The following is a 25,787-nucleotide window of genomic DNA, read 5'->3' on the forward strand; positions in this document are numbered from 1 at the left end:
CTACCAGAAGACCATAAAGAGCAACTTCCCTGTTTGGGCCAACGAAGGGTGCACTGCGCGAGAAGCAGTACGTTGATGACGGGGTGGTTATTGATGCAGCAAAACGTTGGCTCCGACGCCTACCAGGAGAGTGGAGCCATGTGGGCTTACCAGCACTCACAGTAAGGGGGCGTGAGTCCGTTGCATTGAACGGTGATTCTGCTGAAAAATAGGGTTTCCTGCCGAAATAGAGGGTACTAATTACGTGTATTGCAATCCTTAACAAAACCAAGTTGCTTTCAGAAAAATGTGTTGCATTACATATTGAACGCCCAGCGTACATGAGCTGCCACAGGAGCGGATGATGGAAGTTGGTTTGAGTAACTTACGGTGCATGAAATATTTTCTGGATCAGTTTGCCCACCGTGTACCTATGCTGTTCTGAAAATATCTCCACAGCAGTACAAATGGCAAGAATAAACTTATTCTGGTCAAAGCAGTGCGGGCGGCCTCCTGGCAGGGAACTGTCGAAATATGTCTTGCGTATCCATTCACTGACTACAATGGAAGAGTGGCATAAATGCGCTATGCTGAGCTGTTCCCGCCGCAGTATAAGCTACATCATGGTACGTCTGCATCCCTACTGCACATAGACACCTGCAACATACTAATCTCTTTTGGTGGTTGCATACTATAGGCTTTTTCGCTGTTGTGAAGCAACGAAGAAGGTTCAAGAAGCAGTGCAACGATTGGTTTTTTCTTAAAGGAAGTTGGTTTTATGCAGGATTCCAATACACCGTATTATTTCCCAATCATTTGGCAACATGACCCTATTGTTCGAGAGAATCTCCGTTCAATTCGACGGATTTACGTCACCTTACTGGGACGACCTGTATGTTCGCACGGTGCCACTCTAGTGGTCGACGCCGGAGACAACATCTTGCTGCATCAATAACCTCCTCATAATCCACGTACTGCTTCCCGAAGATATCGTCCTCCACTGCACCAGACATATGAAAGTTGGAAGGTGCGAGAGCCGGGTTTTTTGGTGGATGAGGGAGAACTGTCCAATTAAGTTTATCGAGCACCTCTCGGGTGCGCTGACTTGAGCGAGGCCTCGCATTGTCATGCAATTGGAGACGTTCGTCTGCATGTTTGTGGTGACAATCACTCTGAAATTGTTTCTTCCATTTCAATGAGGGTATTACAAGAACTCCAGAGTGGACCGTTGCACCATGATGCAGAACACAAGATAAATGGTTTTGCAGGGCCTTTGTGTATTCGGGACAGTGGATGCCATGAAGGGCAGGATGCGAATCATCAGCGGACGATATTGAAGCTTTGAACTTTCTGAAACTTCCTGGCAGATTAAAACTGTGTGCCCGACCGAGACTCGAACTCGGGACCTTTGCCCTTCGCGGGCAAGTGCTCTACCATCTGAGCTACCGAAGCACGACTCACGCCCGGTCCTCACAGCTTTACTTCTGCCAGTATCTCGTCTCCTACCTTCCAGACTTTACAGAAGCTCTCCTTGCAGAACTAGCACTCCTGAAGGTCCCGAGTTCGAGTCTCGGTCGGGCACACGGTTTTAATCTGCCAGGAAGTTTCATATCAGCGCAAACTCCGCTGCAGAGTGAAAATCTCATTTTGAACATCTACTTTGGTGTGGTGCTGCTCCACAGACTGTTGTTTGTTTTCGGCTCGAAGTGATGAACTCATGTTTTGCCACCTGTGATGATTTTCGACAGAGAAATGACATGATCAGCCTCGTATCGCGCAGTCAACTCGGCACAGATGGTCCTCCGTTGCTCTTTATCGTCTTCCGTTAGGCGGCGAGGAACCCAATGGGAACACTGAGTACCCCAATTGGTGGAAGAATGTGTCAGCACTAGCAACAGAGACGTATAGCTGAGCAGTGAGGTGTATGATCGTGATCCATCGATCACCTAGAATGAGAGTGCCCACACGTTCCTACATTGCGGCCGACCGGAACGCGTGACCTTGTAGCGATGATCACGACTCAACGCTCGATGACTTTCCGAGCTTTTGTTTACTGCCAGGTCACCGTAGACATTCTGCTTTCGTTTTCCACCAAAGGTAACTGAGAGGTCTCTGCTTGGGACGCGCCCCTACTACAGTTGCCATTTTGAAGGCTGCGCATAGAGCCGCCACCTATTTGGAACTCCGTGACGCTATAGGGCCTGAAGCGAGAATAATCCACAGTATACCACAGCAAATTCCAAATTTTTTCAACCGAGAAAAGGATGTGTTGCATTACTTTTTGAACGCCCCTAGTGTTTTCACGGGAGCAAAGATAAATGGCGTTGCAAACAGAGTAAATGGTAATTCAGTTTGCCAGGTTTTGCAGGGCCTTTGTGTATTCGGGACAGTAGATGCCGTGAAGGGCAGGATGCGAATCATCAGCGGACGATGTTGAACCGTCGACGCAGATGGGTTCACATCCATTGCAGAGTTCCAGCCTTGAGCTAAAACTGTGGAAATACCAGTAGGACGCGATGCGGTCGTTCATTTTTCTTCCTTGGTACTTCCATGCTTCTGCTGTTCCCTTCCACATCGACTTGGCACACTGTACTTGCTTGCAAATTTTGGCTTCATTTGGCAGATTGTCCGCCGCTCGTGGTCTTGCAGTAGCGTTCTCGCTTCCCGCGCACGGGCTCCCGGTTTCGATTGCCGGCGGAGTCAGGGATTTTTCCTGCCTCGAGATGACTGGGTGTTCTTGTGTTGTCTTGATTATCATCATTCATCCCAATTACGGTCGGAGGAAGGCAATGGCAAACCACCACCGCTAGGATCTTGCCTAGTTCGGCGGTGCGGATTTCCCGCTTCGTTTTCTACGCTCCTCGGAGTATGGGACCTCATCATCATAACTGGCAGATTTCATTCACTGAGATTTACCTCACATAAATCCTTCTCGCGGCACAAGAAAGTGTGTTGCTATTCCTACGTGCACACTGTCTCTCTGCAGTCGTAATCATCTGTTCCTGAAATTCAGTTAAATAGCGTGAAAAATAGCAATAGGGCTTATTAATGCGAAATATTTTTCTGTCACGATAAACATCCCAAACTTACAGAACAGTATCATCTGGTTTTTAATATCCTACCTGTGGTGTCACTGCCAGACACCACACTTGCTAGGTGGTAGCTTTTAAATCGGCCGCGGTCCGGTAGTATACGTCGGACCCGCGTGTCGCCACTGTCAGTGATAGCAGACCCAGCGCCACCACACGGCAGGTCTAGAGAGACGTCCTGGCACTCGCCCCAGTTGTACAGCCGACTTTGCTAGCGACACCGCACTGACAAATACGCTCTCATTTGCCGAGACGATAGATAGCATAGCCTTCAGCTAAGTCAATTGCTACGACCTAGCAAGGCGCCATCACCAAGTTATATTGAGATGATAATACTGTATCAACAAGACCAATGTTCACCAATTGTGGATTAAAGTTAAGTATTCCAGCAGCTACGTACTTTTCTTTATAGCATTCATTACGTATCCTGTTTCAGACCTCACGCCAGCCTGCGTGAGTTTAAGCGCGTGCCTTTCGGCTTCCTCTCATTTTGTCTAGGCTGTCTTGTCTAGACACAACACTACCTACCTTTCATTGCTGCTAGATACAGTAATTTGTGACACAGTAAATGATAAATGAATTACATATCAAAAAAGTGAGATAAGATTTATTTTCTACACCATCTTTTCCCAGTGTAGTCCGATTCTATAGTATTACGAAACACTTACAGCATACAATGAGCACAATTCTGGCAGCATTCAATAATAAAGTCTTTCTTCCATTGTGACCCCCATCGTCAGCACTGCAGCTCTGGTGCGTTTAGATTTCCTAACTGATCGTCGTCTAGCAGATCCTCAATATCCTTTTATATTCTTCTATGTATTATTTTTATCAGCAACTTCAGTGAGTGACTGCTAAACTGATTATGCGATAATTCTCGCACTTGTAGGTTCTAGCTATCTTCACAATTGTGTGGATCACTTTTTCCGATAGTTTGATGGTGTTTTATCCCTCTCATAAATTCTAGGCAACAACGTGAGTAGTCATTTTGTTGCCGCTTCGTCCGATGATTTTAGAAATTCCTACGGAATGTTATCTATCCCTTCTGCATTATTTGATCTTAAGTCATCGAAAGACCTGTTAAATTCTGATTCTAAATGGGATTCTCCATCTCTTCCCTATCGCATCCTGTTTCTTCTTCCAGTACGTCATCAGACAATTCCTCCCATTCATAGGTACATTCACTGTACTCTTTGCACCTATCCACTCTCTCCTCTGTACTTAACACGCTACGGTCGCAGGTTCGAATCCTGCCTCGGGCATGGATGTTTGTGATGTCCTTAGGTTAGTTAGGTTTAACTAGTTCTAAGTTCTAGGGGACTAATGACCTTAGCAGTTGAGTCCCATAGTGCTCAGAGCCATTGTTTTTTGTACTTAACAGTGGAAATCCCATTGCAGTCTTAATGTTAACTTCCTTGCTTCTAATTTCACCGAAGTTTGTTTTGACTTTTTCTGTGTGTTGAGTGAGTTCTTCCGACAGTCATTTCTGTTTGGACATCTTTAAAGTTACAAGCAGCCATGCACGCTAGCTTTCCTGCACTGTCTATTTATTTCATTCCTAAGTGACTTTTATTTCTGTATTCCTGAAGATATGTGAAAATTTGTGTACCTCACTCATTCATCGATCAGCTGAAGTATTTCATCTGTCACCCACGTTTCTTTGCAGTTACCATTCTTGTAATTATATTTCTCTTTCCGACTTCTGTGACGGCTGTTTTTAAAGCTGTTTATTCTTCTTCAACTGAAATGCCTACTGAGCTAGTTATTATCCTAGTATCTGTAGCCTCAGAGAACTTCAAGCGTATCTCTTCCTTCCTTATTGTCATGGCGCTTAGCGAGGGTGCCAAACATTATGTTTCCGTGTGGTGGACAGACATGCAGAATACGGTTCTGTTGAGAAAGTTGCATGGGAGCTGAAGCATAAATCAATCATGGAATGAATAAACGAACATCGCTGTAAAATAGTTGTACTTTGGATACTCAACATATACATTGAGGATCTGCATGTGGTGCAGTGGTGCTGACATGCACCCTTGTAAGTCTCTGTACCACTGCACCTGACTGAAGTTTAACTTCTAGTCCTAGCCGTGAGTCAACGCCTCGGAGGCGATGTAAGAACTGAATAGCGACGTACATCACTGTACTGCCAAGTGGCTCCGCTGACATCGTCGCACAAAAGACAGGCTGGGTCCCGAAGAGTAACTTGGGAGTAACTGGCGATAATTGGAACTACTACTGCAGACGTGGTATCGATAGTGCAAAGACACCACACTTAGCATTTCAGAATCCCACGTCCTTGCGCATTGATTCTGCAGTCTCCTCTTCATCACTAGTGCGTTGTGATTTGAATCTCTGTCTATTCCTGGGTACGCCTTACAACCCAGTATCTAATTTCTGGATGTCTGCCTGATCATGAAGTAATGTAATTGAAATCTTCCCTTATCAACCGGTCTTTTCTAAGCATACCTCCTCCTCTTGTGGTTCTTGAACAGAGTATTCGCTAGTACGAGCTGAAATTTATTGCAGAACTCAATTAGTCTTTCTCCTCCTACTAAGCCCATATTCTTCCATAACCCTTTCTTCTTCACCTACAACCCCATTCCAAACCCCAATGGGTATCAGATTTTCATCTCCCTTTACTTTATCAATTATCCGTTCAATATCCACATATACTTTCTCAATTTCTTCACTTTCTGCTTGCGACGACGGCATGTATACCTGAACTATCGTTGTCTGTGTTGGTTTGCTGTCGATTCTGGAGAGAGCAACACTGTCACTGATCTGTTTACAGTGACTCACTCTCTGACCTGCCTTCCTATTCATAACGAATGCTACTCCCGTTATTCCATTTTCTGCTGCTGTCTACATTACCCTATACTCCTCTGACCAGAAATCCTTCTCTTCTTTCCATATCACTTCACTGATCCCCACTGTGTCTAGATTGAGTCTAAGCATTTCCCTTTTCAGATTTTCTATCTTCCCTACCACGTTCAAGTTTCTGACACCACACCCCGACTCGTAGAATGTTACACATCCCTGATTATTTAATATTTTTCTCGTGGTCACAACCCATTGGCAGTACCCTCCTGGAGTTCCGAATGGGAGACTAGTCCGGAATATTTCGCCAACGGAGAGATCTTCATGATAGTTTTTAGCTACTGGCCACATGACCTGTAGATACACATTATGTATGTTAAATGCAGTGATTTCCATATGCCTTCTCCAACCTCCTGCCGTCGATCGTTGCCGATTCTTCTGCCTCTTAGGGGCAATTTCCCACTCCAAACGTTAATATACAATTTTACAACATGCCACCGCCTACCCCCCAGGTGTGTGTTATGGACATTAAGTTTGGCTGCGAAAACCTACAAACGTACATGGTTAGGTCAGTGGTCCTAAACACACTGAGCTTTGGAGATCTTATAATTACTTATAGGCATTAATCTTGCACGAGAATATGAACAGCTACGCTGGCCTGTTTCGTGAGGCTTCATTTATACATAACATTTAAACAACTGATACTGTACTCTGAAAATCATACAGACGTTTAATGGAGTTTCTTAGCTGGAAATTGTCGATGTGGAAATTGTGACTGACTAAAATATTCACCTCATTTCCAAATTACCCTTCACAACATGACTGTTGCGACAGATTAGGCAGACTCCGTAAACTGAATAATGTGAAGAGCTGATATACTATTTGCTATGAATTTTCACACATCATTACAGAAAATCAAAATAACGTTAATAGTCGCTGTAACGCTTAACAGCCTCATGTCTCGTTGTACTGACTAACATTCAGATCTGTAATCTTTGCCGGCCGGAGTGGCCGAGCGGTTCTAGGCGCTACAGTCTGGAACCGCGCGACCGCTACGGTCGCAGGTTCGAATCCTGCTTCGGCCATGGATGTGTGTGACGTCCTTAGGTTAGTTAGGTTTAAGTAGTTCTAAGGTCTAGGGGACTGATGACCTCAGAAGTTAAGTCCCACAGTGTTCAGAGCCATTCGAACCATTTGTAATCCTTCACTGGTAATCCATCGAGGACGGTGCGACGCTAGCCGGACGTGACGAACTTTAATAACAAAACTGAAACCAACAGATGTACTGTAATTGAAACGTTGTTTATTCAAAACATGTTAACAGTTTCGACGCGAGAAAGCATAATCTGTCATCGACGTACGAATCACAATGGAGTCTTCAAACGAAAACAATGCTGTGACCACTGGTGGGCTTCTTACTATCAGTTATGTAATCCCGCTGATTTTGGCTTTATTGCACTCGACTTTGTTGGTTGCACGTGCTGGCGTAACATGCTTAATAAGTAGTACTGTTTCCATTTGAAGACACCGTTAGTCTTTGTTATTGTGGTTTGCATCCTGACGGCAGAATACGCTTGGCGCCAGAGGCTGATCCTTTCTCGAGTCGAAACTGGTGGCATGTTTCAAATTAATAACGTTTGAATTACGACACAGCTGTTAGTTTCAAATTCCAAGTACATATAATCTTTCGGTCCCTTTAGATATATGTCAGTCCTCAGCCTGATACTAATAGCCCATGGCCTTGCTTTCACCTCGCTCTGTATGTTTCATAAATGACGTCAGTACATCTTGTTAGTAGGTGTGGCCACAGTGGCAGTCACGCCAGACAACAGGCGTCGTGAATGCAGCGCAGTAGTAATGTAATGGGGTTGTGCTATGCGCGCGCATATGTATGGGTGCCGGCGTGCGCGTGTGTTTGCAGGCGCGCGTATGTTTACGCGCTGCGCGGTCGACCATCGTGACACGGCGGCCGGAATTATGCGTCAACAATAGGAAGGCGGGTCGCCGCACAATCGGCCAATTATATGACGATTAATTCCGGTAAGCCGTGCGCCGCGACGTAATGACATATTGGTCCAAGTGGCGCACCCGCTGGCGCACAAATTGACTGCCGGATGAGTGTCGATGGCGGCTGCCTTGTCGGGGCTCGTATAACCTGCTCCCGCCCGGCTCATAAAATAATAATCTGAAGTATATTCCACTCGGATTAGCGGCGGATTCCGGGCGCCATCACTTATTCACTTGTCCCTTCCGACAGATTGACACCGTATGGCAGTATCGCTGATGTAATACCTTTGTACATTAACGAGGATTTGAAAGCGGTCAATAAACAAGACTAACCGTTTTTCCCAGAGTAAATCTAAAAGTTGTTTCTTCTCATGATAAATTTTGGAGTGATAACTTACTCATTGTGGTCAGCCAGTGAGAATACAGGAAATCACTTGGTGCTAACGATCCAAAGTTTACGTTTAATCTCGGTACTGAAGTTCCATTGCTTACTGTTAGACTAGATTTATCCTCAAATTGGTGCTACGAAGATAAACGGTTTTTCCAATCAGTCGGAAGTCTGCCTCGGTGGCTGCTGTGTAAGCGTGGCATATTGTTAATCAAAGGAGCACGGGTCCGATTCTGGCGCCGGTTGGAGACTTTCTCCGGTAAGGGTCTGGGTGTTGTGTTGTTCTTACATTCGTGTCGTCCTTACTGACAAGGGAACCTCCCCATCGCACCCCCCTCAGATTTAGTTATAAGTTGGCACAGTGGATAGGCCTTGAAAAACTGAACACAGATAAATCGAGAAAACAGAAAGAAGTTGCGTGGAACTATGAAAAAACTAAGCAAAATATACAATTGAGTAGTCCATGTGCAAGATAGGCAACATCAAGGATAATGTGAGGTGAGGGAGCCGTGGTCCCGTGGTTAGCGTGAGCAACTGTGGAACGAGAGGTTCTTGGTTCAAATCTTCCCTAGAGTGAAAAATTTGCTTTCTTTATTTTTGCAAAGTTATGATCTGTGCGTTCGTTCACTGACGTCTTTGTTCACTGTAATAAGTTTAGTGTCTGTGTTTTGCGACCGCACCGCACAACCGTGCGATTAGTAGCCGAAAGGACGTGCTTGTCCAATGGAAACCGAAAACATTTGATTGCAAGGTCATAGGTCAACCGATTCCTCCACAGGAAAACACGTCTGATATATTCTATACGACACTGGTGACGGCATGTGCGTTACATGACAGGAATATGTTGTCGACCCACCTAACTTCTACACTTGGTGAATGGGTAAAAAGATTCTTCTACCTTGCCCAATTTAGGTTTTCTTGCGAATGTGATAATCACTCCCAAAAAAGTGTGAAAACATAAGAGTTTGTCACATAAACTGCAACAAATGAATGCAACAGATTCATAGTCGCACAGTTTTCCCTGTGCTCTGTCAAAACATATGTTTTTAACGTTTTCAAATTTTTCCGTGTGTAGACCGTCAAATCCTGCGTATGTCCAAGCAAAACTGAACATGTCCTGGAATTTTGGAGAATGAAGTTGATTATATGTGAGTGCCTGAACTTTGATAATGGTCTGAAAATAAAAAATTAAAGCTTTCTCCCGAGGGAAGACTTGAACCGAGGACCTATCGGTCCGCAGCTGCACACGCTAACCACAGGACCACGGCGCTCGTGGGTTTATACCTACCTGGTTGGTACCTATCTTACACATGGACTACTCAATTTGTATATTTTGCTTACTTTTTCATAGTTCCACACAACTTCTTCCTGTTTTCTCGATTGATCTGTGTTCAGTTTTTCAAGGCCTATCCACTGTGCCAACTTATAACTAAATCTGAGGGGGGTGCGATGGGGAGGTTCTCTTGTGAGAAGAAAATCGTCTCAAATGCACTGTTGTATCATCTTTCCACTGCTGAGAAGGCTGCATGGGGTGAACAGAAATACAGTAAACCTAACTTTAACAAGAAAATGAAGAAACTTTGGTCCTACGATGATCCGGAAAATGGGAAGTATTGTGTCTTCAGCGAACGTACCAAGCTGATAGTTATTTAGAAGCGAATAGGGTATTGTTATCTACCTAAGTTTACTCGGGAAGGTGTACCCCCTCCCTCCCCACAGTAATGCAGAAACGCAAATCCACGTCATATGAATAATGGCCCAGCGGTTCTAGGCGCTTCAGTCCGGAGCCGCGCTGCTGATACGGTCGCAGGTTCGAATCCTGCCGCGGGCATGGATGTGTATGATGTTTTTGGGTTAGTTGGGTTTAAGTAGTTATAAGTCTAGGAGACTGATTACCACAGATGTTAAGTCCCATAGCGCATAGAGCCATTTGATGTTTTTGGGTTAGTTGGGTTTAAGTAGTTATAAGTCTAGGAGACTGATTACCACAGATGTTAAGTCCCATAGCGCATAGAGCCATTTGAATTTTCGAATGCTGCCTCGGACATGGATGTGTATGATGTCTTTAGTTTCGTTAGGTTTAAGTAGTTCTAGGTCTAGGGGACTGATGACCTCAGATGTTAAGTCCCATAGTGCGGAATAAACGTACCTTGTGGTTGTTGATTGTTCGGGATTGCAGCGTCACGTATCCATTTTTCTTTTTAGGTGATTTTTAACTTTACAAATAACGAACAGAAATTTGCTAATTGTTACTTATTTGGCTTGTAGACATGAACAATGGAACTAGTGAGATACACTGAACTATACCACACGTCAGTACTACGTCCTTCATACTATGCAAAAACAATAGTACATCATCTTCCATGCTAAAGGTTAAATCTTAAAAGCGTCGGGTCTGTCTGAATTCAGGAGAGTGCAATAGGTGGTATAGCACTTAGCAGGCCCATCAGGCAAACAAATCAGTAACAGCTTGCACTGTGCGTGCATGAGCATTGTCCTGCAAAATGATGGTCAGGACCTGCAGAAAGTGTCGTCACTTCTCTCTGTACGCTGTTCATTTTTGGAACACATCCTACTAACAGCTTAGAGACAGAAGTGATGACACTTTCGCCGGCCGCGGTGGCCGTGCGGTTCTAGGCGCTGCAGTCCGGAACCGCGGGACTGCTACGATCGCAGGTAGGAATCCTGCCTCGGGCATGGATGTGTGTGATTTCCTTAAGTTAGTTAGGTTTAAGTAGTTCTAAGTTCTAGGGGACTGATGACCTTAGATGTTAAGTCCCATAGTGCTCAGAGCCATTTGAACCATTTGTTTGACTGATGTGGCTGCTAAGTGCTATACCACCTACTGCACTCCCCTGACTAAAGCCCTCGTGAGTTCAGCTCGATTTCTAACACTTCACGGCATTCGCTTCAGAACTCCTACAAATTCGTCGGGCAATAGACCGCTCGAACTGTCAATACAACTGGCACTGCTAAGAGTATCCTACGATTTCCACATCGCTGGCAACGGGTTATACACAACGCTGGTGACTTACTTTGAGGGTCAGTAAAACTTTGAAACAGGTATCTACTTTGTACGATCTGTAAATAAATAGTTGCCACTGTTAAAGTTCCAACCCTCGCAGTAGGGAATAATATGATGGAATGGAATCCTGAATAAAAACAACCTGCTTCCGCAAAAAAATGTGTTGCGTTACTGACAGAACGTCCCTCGTACATACAGGGTTATTACAAATGATTGAAGCGATTTCACAGCTCTACAATAACTTTATTATTTGAGATATTTTCACAATGCTTTGCACACACATACAAAAACTCAAATAGTTTTTTAGGCATTCACAAATGTTCGATATGTGCCCCTTTAGTGATTCGGCAGACATCAAGCCGATAATCAAGTCGGCGCAGCATGTCCCCATCAATGAGTTCGAAAGCATCGTTGATGCGAGCTCGCAGTTCTGGCACGTTTCTTGGTAGAGGAGGTTTAAACACTGAATCTTTCACATAACCCCACAGAAAGAAATCGCATGGGGTTAATTCGGGAGAGCGTGGAGGCCATGACATGAATTGCTGATCATGATCACCACGACCGATCCATCGGTTTTCCAATCTCCTGTTTAAGAAATGCCGAACATCATGATGGAAGTGCGGTGGTGCACCATCCTGTTGAAAGATGAAGTCGGCGCTGTCGGTCTCCAGTTGTGGCATGAGCCAATTTTCCAGTATGTCCAGATACACGTGTCCTGTAACGTTTTTTTCGCAGAAGAAAAAGGGGCCGTAAAATTTAAACCGTGAGATTGCACAAAACACGTTAATTTTTGGTGAATTGCGCATTTGCTGCACGAATGCGTGAGGATTCTCTACCGCCCAGATTCGCACGTTGTGTCTGTTCACTTCACCATTAAGAAAAAATCTTGCTTCATCACTGAAAACAAGTTTCGCACTGAACGCATCCTCTTCCATGAGCTGTTGCAACCGCGCCGAAATTTCAAAGCGTTTGACTTTGTCATCGGGTGTCAGGGCTTGTAGCAATTGTGAACGGTAAGGCTTCTGGTTTAGCCTTTTCCGTAAGATTTTCCAAACCGTCGGCTGTGGTACGTTTAGCTCCTTGCTTGCTTTATTCGTCGACTTCCGCGGGCTACGCGTGAAACTTGCCCGCACGCGTTCAACCGTTTCTTCGCTCACTGCAGGCCGACCCATTGATTTCCACTTACAGAGGCATCCAGAAGCTTTAAACTGCGCATACCATCGCCGAATGGAGTTAGCAGTTGGTGGATCTTTGTTGAACTTCGTCCTGAAGTGTCGTTGCACTGTTATGACTGACTGATGTGAGTGCATTTCAAGCACGACATACGCTTTCTCGGCTCCTGTCGCCCTTTTGTCTCACTGCGCTCTCGAGCGTCCTGGCGGCAGAAACCTGAAGTGCGGCTTCAGCCGAACAAAACTTTATGAGTTTTTCTACGTATCTGTAGTGTGTCGTGACCATATGTCAATGAATGGAGCTACAGTGAATTTATGAAATCGCTTCAATCATTTGTGATAGCCCAGTACATAATGTTTTTTATAATGTGTATGTGATGTGTTTAGAACACCATTCGATTAATAAATAAATGACAGCTGTACCCTGAGCGTAAGGATGTGGAGGAGGTCATTTCCGTACAAGCCGCCCCCTGACGCACGCACGTGCCGTACCGGCAGCTTATAGAAAGGAAGAGCCGGAAGGCAGAGCGGCTGCCCTCCCACGCCCTGCGTGCGCGGGCCTAATGTTTCCGCGCCACCCACGCCTCGCCTCCCTCATCACGGGTCGCGCTCCGCTCACGACACGCGCCGCGCTCTAATGGCGCACGCTTATAATTAAAGCGCGCGAGGAGACCGCGCCGCGTAATGGAGTTCTTACGGAATCTCCTAATGGATCCCGCGGAAGCGCGGATGACGCTGTTTGAGAAAGGCGGGCCGTCCTCACGCGCGTGAGCGACGTACCTGCGGGCGTGCGTGATTTCCCCTGTTAGTCTCCCAGCTTCCTCAGCCATCTTCAAGCTGTACTCGCGCGCGCCAGGTGCATCCGGCGACGGACGTCTCGCGAAAGCTTTCTGCAAACGTCTGACGAGGATGACACTTGAGTATTGTTGTTGTACCGGGTGATTCTAAAAGAAAAGGTTTTCAGTTGTTTATTACAGATAAACTTTGACAGTAAGAAACATATTGAGCCTGTCACTGGATACAGAAAGATTCAAAGTTTTATATTCGCACAGAAGACATACCATACAGTCAACATGAACACCATGCGTTGCTCGAGGAACATCGACATGGTTGTCCGTTTCATTCCACACACGAACCGACAGCTTTATTGAATCGACAGCTGAAACATTTCGATTTCTGTGCTCCTGAAGAGAAACTGCCACAGGTAGTACAAGGCCTGTGTTTTTTACGTACCACTACAGAAAAAGAAATCGTGAGGTGTGAGGTCTGTGACCGAGGAGGCCAAGAACAGTGAACAAGATCTTATTGTCGACCTCTTCCCTTCTAAGGTTGTGGGATGGTGCTCGTAAGATAAAAAAAAATCACTCCGTCTTCAGGCCACAAGTGGCCCATCGGGACCATCCGACCGCCGTGTCATCCTCAGTGGAGGATGCGGATAGGAGGGGCGTGTGGTCAGCACACCGCTCTCCCGGTCGTTATAATGGTTTTCTTTGACCGGAGCCGCTGCTATTCGGTCGAGTAGCTCCTCAATTGGCATCCCGAGGCTGAGTGCACCCCGAAAAATGGCAACAGTACATGGCGGCTGGATGGTCACCCATTCAGGTGTCGGCCACGCCCGACAGTGCTTAACTTCGTTGAGCTCACGGAAACCGGTGTATCCACTGCAGCAAGGCCGTTGCCTTCGTAAAATAAAGCCGCACCGCTAAGTGAAAGTCAGGCGGGGCCCCGTCAAGAACCAAAATTAAATCATTGCAAATCTTCGTGAAGCTGAGGAAACAGTTTTGCAGATGTGACGTTACTGTCAGTTTCCTCGATAAACTTTGTGAATAGAAACGGCTCGAAACCCATTCATTTTCGGTTACTTGACGACCATAATTATTGTATTCTTTTGAAAACCTTATACCAAGACTGCTTTGTAAACACAATTACAAGATTACTAGTTTCAGCAATACTTATTACATCCTCAGATACATCAAACCGGATAATAGTAGCTACAGAGTGGTGTACGCATTGTATGATGTACCTATCACTTCCTGGATTTATGGATCTGAGGATGGTGTTACATATTGCCGAAACTATACAACTGGCCATTAAAATTGCTACACCACGAAGATGTGCTACAGACGCGAAATTTAACCGACAGGAAGAAGATGCTGTGATATGCAAATGATTAGCTTTACAGAGCATTCACACAAGTTTGGCGCCGGTGGCGACACCCACAACGTGCTGACATGAGGATAGTTTATAACTGATTTCTCATACACAATCAGCAGTTGACGAGCGTCACCTTGTGATACGTTGTTGTGATGCCTCGTGTAAGGAGGAGAAACGCGTACCATCGCGTTTCCGACTTTAATAAACGTCGGATTGTAGCCTATCGCGATTGCGGTTTATCGTATCACGACATTGCTGCTCACGTTGGTCGAGATCCAATGACTGTTACCAGAATATAGAATCGGTGTGTTTAGGAGAGTAATACGGAACGCCGTGCTGGATCCCAACGGCCTCGTATCACTAGCAGTCGAAATGACAGGTATCTTTTCCGTATGGCTGTAACGGATCGTGCAGCCACGTCTCGATCCCTGAGACAACAGATGGAGACGTTTGCAAGACAACAACCATCTGCACGAACAGTTCGACGACGTTTGCAGCAGCACGGACTATCAGCTCGGAGATCATGGCTGCGGTTACCCTTGACGCTGCATCACAGACAGGAGCGCCTGCGATGATGTACTCAACGACGAACGTGGGTGCTCGAATGGAAAAACGTCAATTTTTCGGATGAAACCAGGTTCTGTTTACAGAATCATGATGGCCGCACCCGTGTTTGGCGACATCGTGGTGAACGCACATTGGAAGCGTGTATTCGTCGTCGCCATGTTGGCGTATCACCCGGCGTGATGGAATGGGATGCCATTGGTTTCACGTTTCGGTCACCTCTTGTTCGCATTGACGGCACTTTGAACAGTGGTGTAGCAATTTTAATGGCCAGTAGTGAAGTAGTTCAGTAATCGTGTTTACACAGCGATATTAGCAAATAAGTTGTTTTTTAAGAGAAGACTACAATACTTTCAGTTTAGACTAGTCTCTTTCGAGAAGTGAAATCCAAAATTTCTACCTTCTGTTATGGTCGTCGGCATGCAATTGCTGCAGGAACTTCTGAGGCTTTATATGCAGGCGTCATTTCAGAACACGCCACAGCGTTGTATCAGGAATTTGAAGTTCCTAGTCTTCCCGCCTTTTGGACTTCCGAGGGCTCCGTGTGAACCCATCTCGCATACGATCATTTTCATCAGACGTACGGAACCGGCCAGTGCTCTTCCCTTCGCTTATGCAAGTGACTTCCAAGGATTTTGTGTGGCAGTCATAAATCTGCTTGTGGAGAGGCGGCTTCTTGCAAACTGCGCGTTGTGCTTGAACGATGGATTGACTTCGCGCGAATCCCAACACAAAAATAATTTCTCTTGTGGTATAGTCGCCATGTTGCTACAAACAACACAGCAGATCTGTCAAATCTTTAGACTTTTCCCAATCCAGCGACATGCACAATATGTTCCTTGTTTTATAATTTGTCTGTAATAAACAACTGAAATCTGTTATTTCTTTTAGAATCATCTGGTATATATTGGTATATCTGTAAACTGAGATTGCAATGAGTGCTTCAAGAAATTATAATATGCGAGAACGTCTTCAACCGAGAGAGCAGATGTAATCTGTCAGTGAGACCGTATGACAATCGTATCTTACTATTTTTTTCATACTTACGGTGTATGAAATTCATACTCAAATATCAGTCCTCCAAAGACGTTAGATGCAGCCCTTAAAAAAGTAGGGAAAATCGACTTTGAAGTTTTCCTAGCGTCTTCAATATCATCATTTTTTTCTTTCTTTCTTTCTTTTTCTAGGTCGCGTGGCTCTGTGCCAGAAAAATCACCTGACTTGCTGGCGATCCTGATAAATGTTCATTTCGGCGTGGAGTACATTACATTAATATGAATTATTATTATTATTATTATTATTATTATTATTATTACGTCCGTCATCAACAATCTCTTATAAAAGATCGGTAACTATGAATTTATATCTGCAACTAAAATTGGATTTTTGTGTGTGGTACGTTTTCAATAGAAATGACAATTAGTTAAATATTAAATACCATATATTTGATGATTTTTATATTTAAATGATGTGGGTACTCGAAATGGACGGGAAAAAAGGAAAAAAAGAATTGACCAAAACGACACTTGAACCAGCACTTACGAGTCTCGAGCACTACAGATCTTTTTTTTTTCTTCATCTTTATACATTTCACACTTGACAGAAATACAGGTAGAACGTGGACTCTTGTTTGAAATTTCATATCGGCCTAGCCGGCCGGTGTGGCCGTGCGGTTCTAGGCACTTCAGTCAGGATCCGCGTGCCGCTACAGTCGCAGGTTCGAATCCTGCCTCGGGCATGGATGTGTGTGATGTCCTTAGGTTAGTTAGGTTTAAGTAGTTCTAAGTTCTAGGGGACTGATGATCACAGATGTTAAATCCCATAGTGCTTAGAGCCATTTGAACCATTTTTTTAACCATATCGGCCAGGAATCGAACCAAGGACACCCATGTGGCAGGCCAACACTGTACCACGTAGTCACTCTGCCTGTTAAAAAGCTTACCTTATTTTATGTTTTTAAGGTCGCTAAGGAAACTTCAGAGCCAAATTTCTCATAAATCTTTAAGAGATGCATCTACTTGTTTTGGGACTGTGATACTTGAGTTTCGAAGTTCACGTACCGCAAATATAAAAACTTGTAAAAATCCGAGTGCGGGGTGATGTCGTCGTAAGTGGTGCAGCAAAGCGAGGCACTCGACGCTTAGGTAAAACAGAGATACTTGCCGAATTGTTTACGCTCCTACGTGAGCGGCGGTGTGCCAACTGCGCAAACTTTGACACCATCTGTGGCAGCGTGACGTAATGATAACGTGAACGAACTACCAGAAGCCGTCCTTAGATTGTGTTAGATCATACAATTGAAGGTGAAATAAAGGTACCGGTACACTCGTTGCCAAATGATAGAGAAAGAAACTTTCAGAGTTGGTGCTATGGAAGAAGAAACAAAGTAATGCCGTTCTTTATTTACTACCCTTTTACAGATATTTTAACAACAGGCAATCGTTCTAGATCGCAAATTGTGTTTATTTATCTCGTAACCACATTCACTCTTCGAGAAACTATCTAGAGGGTTTATATAGATTATTTATTTATTTAATTTGTTTACATTCAAGGTTGATACAATTCTAATTTTAAGATTTATCTTTTAACTTTTATTTTTTTGAATATTTACTCTAGCAGTATTATTATTTTAAAGCGAAATAGCACACCATTTTCAGACAAGCATGTGTCTCTGAAATTAAGTAATAAAGCAGGCCAGGAATATTACGTCTGTTCATCTTACGTAACATTAAATAAACATCATACTCACAAAACAAAAATGTGTCGTGTATTTACCTACTGGTGCTGCGTGGAGTCGATACACAGAACCGTTGCCCGTGCTAAGGGGCACCTGGTATGAACTCCTAATTAGCATAGGGATGCTACGGGCCATAAAGTAAGAGAGCTCCGCTCATCGATCGGCGAGTGAACAGCTAAACGACGTATAATGTTCAGAAACGTAAAACAGCGTTTGTATGATTTTAAAAACTTCATATAGTACATGTGTGAGATTGTAACGGTAGTTACAATCGACAAAAACATTTAAAATATATTTTAACTAATGGAGAAAGAGATTAACTGAAAGAGAAGTCATGAGTAGAGGCAAAAACATGATGAACTCTTTGTGTGCGCAATAGATCGTGCATATCATGCAAGAGGCAATGCAGACATCGATCCTAAGACGTGGATAGCCGGACGCCTCCTGTTACTAAAAGGAACAGACCCACACTTCGATGGTTCAAATGGCTCTGAGTACTATGGTACTTAACATCTGACGTCATCAGTCCCCTAGAACTTAGAACTACTTAAACCTAACTCACCTAAGGACATCACACACATCCATTCCCGAGGCAGGATTCGAACCTGCGACCGTAGTAGTCGAGCGGTTCCAGACTGAAGCGCCTGGAACCGCTCTGCCAGAACGGCCGGCAGCCACTCATTCGAGATGTAGCTGAACCCACGCCACTCCACCACCGTCACCCACCTGACCGCGACGGAGTAACCCGTGTTCGAGGCATGGGTTTGCAGTTTGCGAGTGCGCGCCGCAATGCTGTACACGTGGGCCTTTGATGTATGGTTTGTTGAATCGATCACAATAGAATAAGCTATCAAGTGTTTTTAATCGTTATTGCTGCATTATGTTGTTTGTTTTTATCAAATTTTGATAAAAAATAACATCTAAACGTAGACAAGGAGATCTTTGTTCGTATTTATACCGAAAAGAAAGAAAGAAGAGGGCGAGTTGAGTGAAAATTGACGAATAATACTTGGAAAAAATAATGTCAAAAAAAAAGGATGAAACACGTTGACATGTGTGTAAAATCTTACGGGACTTAACTGCTAAGGTCATCAGTCCCTAAGCTTACACACTACTTAACCTAAATTATCCTAAGGACAAACACACACACTCATGCCCGAGGGAGGACTCGAACCTCCACCGGGACTAGCCGCACAGTCCATGACTGCAGCGCCTCAGACCGCTCGGCTAATCCCGCGCGGCCGTGAAGTGTTTCCTTCAGTTTAGAAATCGAATTGAACTTACAAGAGCTGAATTCAGGAGAGTGCAGTAGGTGGTATAGCACTTAGCAGGCCCATCAGTTAAACAAATCGGTAACAGCTTGCACTGTGCGTGCTTGAGCATTGTCCTGCGCGGCAAAAACAATGTCGGCGGCTTACCATTGTCAAAAAAATGGTTCAAATGGCTCTGAGCACTATGGGACCCAACATCCGAGGTCATCAGTCCCCTAGAACTTAGAACTACTTAAACCTAACTAACCTAAGGACATCACACACATACATGCCCGAGGCAGGATTCGAACCTGCGACGTAGCGGTCGCGCGGATCCAGACTGTAGCGCCTAGAACCGCTCGGCCACTCCGGCCGACTTACCATTGTCGACTCATAGTTCAGCAGTTACGTATTTCTGATTATTTTAAGGCACTTAAATGAGATTCATATAAACACTATCAGTCCAGTTTGTGACTTTTTATTGAGTTGAGTCGGTCGGTTTGGTGTGGGTGCCTGTGGTCTGGACTCTTGTCACTCGATCTTCCCTGCCTGCCCTACAAGGGATACCGTGCCGCAATATTTCAAATCATATAAAATCAATCATCTCGTCTGATCAGTTTTAATAGTTTTTAAACTAGCTTTCTTCGTGCGCCGTGGCCGGCCCGAAGGACAGCAAAACGGCCCGTAGAATATCATCGACGTATCGCTTTGCTTTGCTGTTAAGGGCGCAGCGGTTGAGAACCAAGGGTATCCTAATATGAAATGAAATGCCATGCCCCTCCCCCCTTGGTTGTCGGACCTTGTGGGGGGGCGATAATCACGTTGATATCCCACCGCTGTTCGGAGCGTTTCCACACACGTCTACACTAGTCATTGGGGCTCAGTTCGAAGCGGCTCCCATAACTGAACTCAATTCTGCTCCAGTCAATGAGATTCCAGGCCGGATGTGCCCGACAGCACTGGAAATGGGCTTCTTGGTTTACAGAGGTCTATGGCAGTCAGTGCAGGCAGCGCCGTGAGCTCAGCCCCATTTCTGTGAGCCACCTATTAATGGTCCTTGTGATCAATGAAGCACATCGGATCGATGATAATGATGAATCCGGGGCTCTGAATGTCCCTCTGACGACTGCTCGGCACACACGTCCTGTCGTCTGTCCAAGTCCACCGCTTCCCTCACGACTCTGTGTTCGGCCATGGTTCACTCATTCCTGCCAACATCATCGAATAGTCATATCGCTCCTATTCAAATGTCGAGCCATTCGTCGATTATTCCAACTGGGTTCTTTGACATCAGCCACACATCCCTGTATACTATTCACGCACCTTTCTGCGAGGCATAGTTACTGTCCAGTTAGTACACCGAATGAAGTTCGCAAAGACTTTATGCACCGGTATCGACATCTAACCTGTTTGCTATCCTTGCCAGCTATACGGTGAACTAGTGCTGCTGCGTCACAGATTCATCTAACGGTAGCCAAAGTTTGTAATTTTGCATTTTCATGAAGTGTAGTGTACTTGAATACGAACAATCGTAGGCTGTATAACGGATTGACGACAGTGAAAATTTGTGACGGCCCTGGACTCGAGCCCGAATTTCTCACATTACGTCAACGGTCGTCCTAAGCGCTTTGGCTATCCGTGGACGACTCACGGCCAGACCCAGAGTTCCATATGTCGTCGTTCCTGCGACATAACCGGTATTCCTAAACACATTATGTGATTCCGGTACAGGGGAGGACATTTTGATTGAAAGTCACTGCCTAATTTCGGCGGATAAATACGGTATCACAGTGCCTTTGTTGCCAAGAAGAATTATGCAATATTTTTTCAGTCAGGCATGCAATTCTTCTTCGGAAATGCATCGTTCTTCTTAACAACACAGACAGTGCAGTATCATTTGCATTTTCCGTCGATAACTGTATGGATACCAATTTGTGATCAGTTCGCATAACTCCTTCATGCTGAGTCGTTGTCTTGTCTAAGAGTGTATAAACAATCACTACAAACCTTCAGAAACCATTGCGCTACCGACTATCACAATATGACGATGTTAAAAGTACACATTTCAGAAGTTCGTATGACAACCGTGATAAATGGGCCAATATTATAATCGAAATGGACAAACAAGAAATAATTAAATCAAGTAAAGACGATTATACTATCTGATAGATAAAATATGCCGTTGAGATCCCACTGAGATGATGGTACATTAAGTGATGAAATCGGCCAAGGAAAATTTCGAGCAATTATAAATTTCACTTTGACTCGGGTGACTCATCTCTCCAAAAACAGGTACAGCTCTAAAAAATGCAACATATCCGAGTAAAACAACTTAGAGTTAGCTGAATGATTGTTGCCATTCTGTCATAATGAGAAAGGAACTCAACAAATTCACAGAAGCAAAACGATGTTCTGTCTTTGGCGACAAAACAGCTGATGCCAGTGGTACAATTCAGTGTATGTATCAGGTACGTGGATATACAAAAGAGCACAGTATCCGAAGAGTTCACATGCTTTGCAGCTGACTTGATTTAAGCGATCAAATCGTTCAACAGTTAATTAAGTCGGCCTACAAGTTGAGAATTTCAGAGGTCAAGGTTATGATGAAGTGTATGTCTGGAAAGTTTTAGTGGCTCCCATTCCCGAATAAATCAGCTCCAACCACTGGCGACTTATGCGCATCGTAAAGCACATAAACTAAACCTAATTACCGTGAAGGTCTGCAGCTTGCCTACTGTTGGCAATACGACGAGAGGTGTAAGTAGTGTTACCAAGCTTGGGCTTCAGTCAGCAAAAAAGTATGAAGCGAGGTATCCTTGAAAAAGCACCCAGAGGCCAAACGAGTTAAGTTGCAAAGTCTTAGTGATTCACGCTGGCGTGTAAAGCATGCTGAACTCCTTGAGATCAAAGGGCTCTTTCACTTTATCGTACAGTACCTTGAAGAAACGAGCAGAACTCCTCCCTCATCGGGAAGTGCAAGTCTTCTGGTTTCTATTCAACGATTAGACTCTCTCTTACCTTTGACGGTAGCCACCATTCTATTTGAAATCACTCTTTGGCTTTCACAGCAACTTCAGGCTGTGACAATAGATCTCAACCATTGCTATACGATTATTATTATCGTATGGATCAGTTACAGTAATACACATTTCGCAAAACAAAGAACTATGTATAAAAATGAACATGTGAAATTATATAGAGTACAAAAGTTTTAAAACGGCTCAGACTACACTCGGATGTTGATGGAGTCGATCCAGCGGAGTGCCTCGTGGGATGCTTAATGGAGCTTCTCAATGCCACCAGGGAAGCGTCTGATTGGACAGTCATTCACAATGTGGCTCATTGTTTGGTGTCACCACAGTCACACACACTGTCACTTGAAAAGCCCCACTTGTGCATGTTGTACTTGGACCTACCCTCTTCAGTCCGATATCTGTTTAACTGCACCCACACCTCCCTTGGTTTGGTTAGTGGAAGCCTGCCACTGAAACTGTTGGATTGTCTACAAGTTCGTGGTTTCGGGTTCTTGTAGCTTGCCACTCACGTTTCCACTCTGCGTTCTAGTCGAATCCTGTTGATAGCATTTGGACTCCCATTTCATATGCTGGTCTTTGAGATTTGAGGCGTTTCCTGGGCAGTGATAGCAAATCGTCATGAAGAGGGATCGAGTTGTTTTCAGAAACTTGCTGACAGAGGTTGTAAAGAGCAGTCATTCGACGGAGGTCTGGTGGACAGATGTTTGAAAGCACTGGTAGCCAGCACGTAGGTGTAGACCGGACTGTACCGGACTGCTATGCGATGGTGGACAGTGTAACAAGAACACTGGAAGGGTTCTAAGAAAGTAAATGTGAAGAAATTTTCCAAGAGGCATGTCGTAGTGTAGAACCTTTGGACAAGCCAACGGATGCACTCAGAACCGCCAAATGTTCAGTTGATCACCCAAATACAGAAGCACCTGATGCCAAGGAATATTACAAGTAAATTAAATATTTAAAACTTACGCATACCTTTTTGCTTGTTGCAGCATCTCTTTCTTTTATGTTATGTTCCTGTGAGCACCATAATAATGTCATGTCGTGTACTGTTTCAGATATAACGGGTTACTTCCTTTCATCGACTTTGTATTGGGGCAGTTGAAGTGTAACTTTGAGAGAGCATACCATTCTTCAGTCCACTACCTGTTTATTTTTACACCAATCGGCATAGTAAAAACAAAGCGTCTGAACTCGGTAGTGGAAACAGCATGTGTTTATAGCAGAGACGTACTTCATCCGCTCTCATTATCAGCAGAAATAAGTCTTTGGAAGGATTTCTGGAGAGCAGCAGAGGCATATATGAAACAAATAAGTTTTTCCCAAATAGAAAAAGTCGCTTATAAATTCTCGCTACATTACTAGTATTCACTTGTAATGCTGAGCACAGCTTCTCTTTGCTTAAACAAACGACAGTGACTGAAGGCAGGTTGAATGGTTTAGTTGCCATTTATAATCACCGATATATATCTGGCAGCCTACAACGTGTCGAAGTCATTTGCAAAAAGTTATCCGAGGAGACTTGCGACAAGGTAAATGAATGAGCAAAATAAAATGTTGTGTGAATTTTTAGTGTTTACGTTCATGAAACCTGTCCTCAGTTGGATCAAGCCGCTTCCAAACCAAAATCCTGCATCCATCACTGCTATAACAATTTAATAGGCTGCAGTAGTTTACCACTCATTCCCTAATTGTAACTACCTAATAACAATAATATTAATAATTTCGTGGGGTTCAATGTGGCTGAATGGCTTCGCGCGTATCTTTCAATTAGACGCCACTTCGCTGATTTGCGTGTATCAGGTTTCACTAATCAACAACCTTGGTGTCCAGCGGAATTTCTATCCAGTCTATGGAAGGCTTGTTCTAAGAGGTCGTGACGCCAATTCACTACAACGAATAGCTCACTGTAGCAGACATTTAACGAAAATTTGGGATCTACCAACTTGATAGCAAGGAAAATTTGAAGATCTCTAATCCGCCCGTTCGATAATTTTCTCCTGTTTATGAGCCACAACCCTCACATGTGCCAGTTAGTGGAAATTCTTAGCACCTCAGCGGCTCCTTTCCGTGTTCCATCGACGACACGTGCATGTAGACACTCGCGTGGTATCAGAGTAATATGAGAGCACCGTGAACCAGTCTCACATTTTAAGTTTACTGTGAATGTTGGAGGTCCCATTAAGCTCGCTGTCATTTTAGTTACTATAGAAATTAGGCATCCAGTGTAGCCCAACAGCTTTCGATAGTCTGCCTTTTTCGAACCTGTCACGTATTTGAAAAGATAACAAATATGATCGATCTTAGTTACGAGTCGAAGGAACCCCCACTCGTACTAAACTTCCAGAAATGCCTCAATTTCGCCAGTTAGTCCGTAGATGGTGGTGTAAGGGGCGTACAATATAGCTGGTCACTCTTTCCCACCCGAGTTTTGTGACAATTAAGTCAGACCGTCCTTGAACTGACTTGTTGAGCCGGCTCGTAGAAATTCTTCCTATCTGTAATATGGAAATGCCCTCGTAGTATGTGTCCTCCTGCAGAGGCGCTGTACTATTGTATATGAAGCGGAAAGAAGTTTTTGTGTAAATAAATTGTACACGGGAAGCCTTTAACGTGCGTTGATTTAGGAAACACCAGAAAATGAATTTGTTCACATTGATTGTAAGCTAACTATTAGCAGTAAGGGAGCATGGTCTACTGCATGACAAAATCGAAAGGCATCCTATCGATGACTCCCGACTATTGCGCACAGTCTATAACTTGAACATATAGTCGGTATGACCGTACATCTTCGATTATGCCAATGATTTTCATTTATTTATTACTATCAACATTACCGAGCATTATAAAATTACTGAAAGATACTATTTATGACCCGTATGATACGCCTAATGTCTGAGTGGCAAAAGGTAGCTTTATTAGCAAATATTTATTAATAACAGTTACTTAATACGGGCCAGAATAAATGTACGTTCCCTACGTATCTCGCTGCTGACGTCACGAGCGATTTATGCATCGGCACCTCACCCCACTGGCTCTGATAGCGCCTGATGGCCAACTGCCTCTGCTAGCCAGCGTGGGAAACTACCGCTCGTTTCTCATTCCGTACGTACTGCAGTGCTGACACATTCACTTCGAGTATGTGAAATAGCAAAACTATAAATAAAGTAAAACCCGCTCATATCTGCAAATAAGGGCTATCTTACAGAGACCACCATGTAGCACAGTATCGAACAACTTTCGCAACTCTACCAAGACTTACGTAATCTATTTTGTCTGATATTTGCAAGAAATTGGTGACAGAAATCACTTGCTTGAGTGTATAACGATGAAAGATCTGACTGTCCTTGCCCTCGTTGAAATATCCGTTTAGAGATTTCCATCAGTGAATTGGAAAACCCACTGGAAACCTTGGGGTGTCTTGATTTTCCGTAGCTCAGTCCCGTAGCTGATTTCACGTAATTTAACGCCTGTTGTGAAGCTCACAAGCAAACATGTATTTATTAATGGACATCGGTACTAGCTATTCAGCTGTTTCGGAAACAGGAAGATGCTTCTTGTATCCTGCGCCAA

The 25,787-nt window shown here is 44.3% G+C and overlaps 1 protein-coding gene across 1 annotated transcript in view; it reads left to right on the forward strand.

The window, feature by feature from the left end:
* LOC124594597 overlaps positions 1 to 25,787 on the forward strand; it is a 393,017-nt gene that overhangs the window by 150,736 nt on the left and 216,494 nt on the right. The window lies entirely within an intron of this gene.

Source organism: Schistocerca americana, chromosome 2 (genome assembly GCF_021461395.2).
Source record: "Schistocerca americana isolate TAMUIC-IGC-003095 chromosome 2, iqSchAmer2.1, whole genome shotgun sequence".
Taxonomy (NCBI): domain Eukaryota; kingdom Metazoa; phylum Arthropoda; class Insecta; order Orthoptera; family Acrididae; genus Schistocerca; species Schistocerca americana.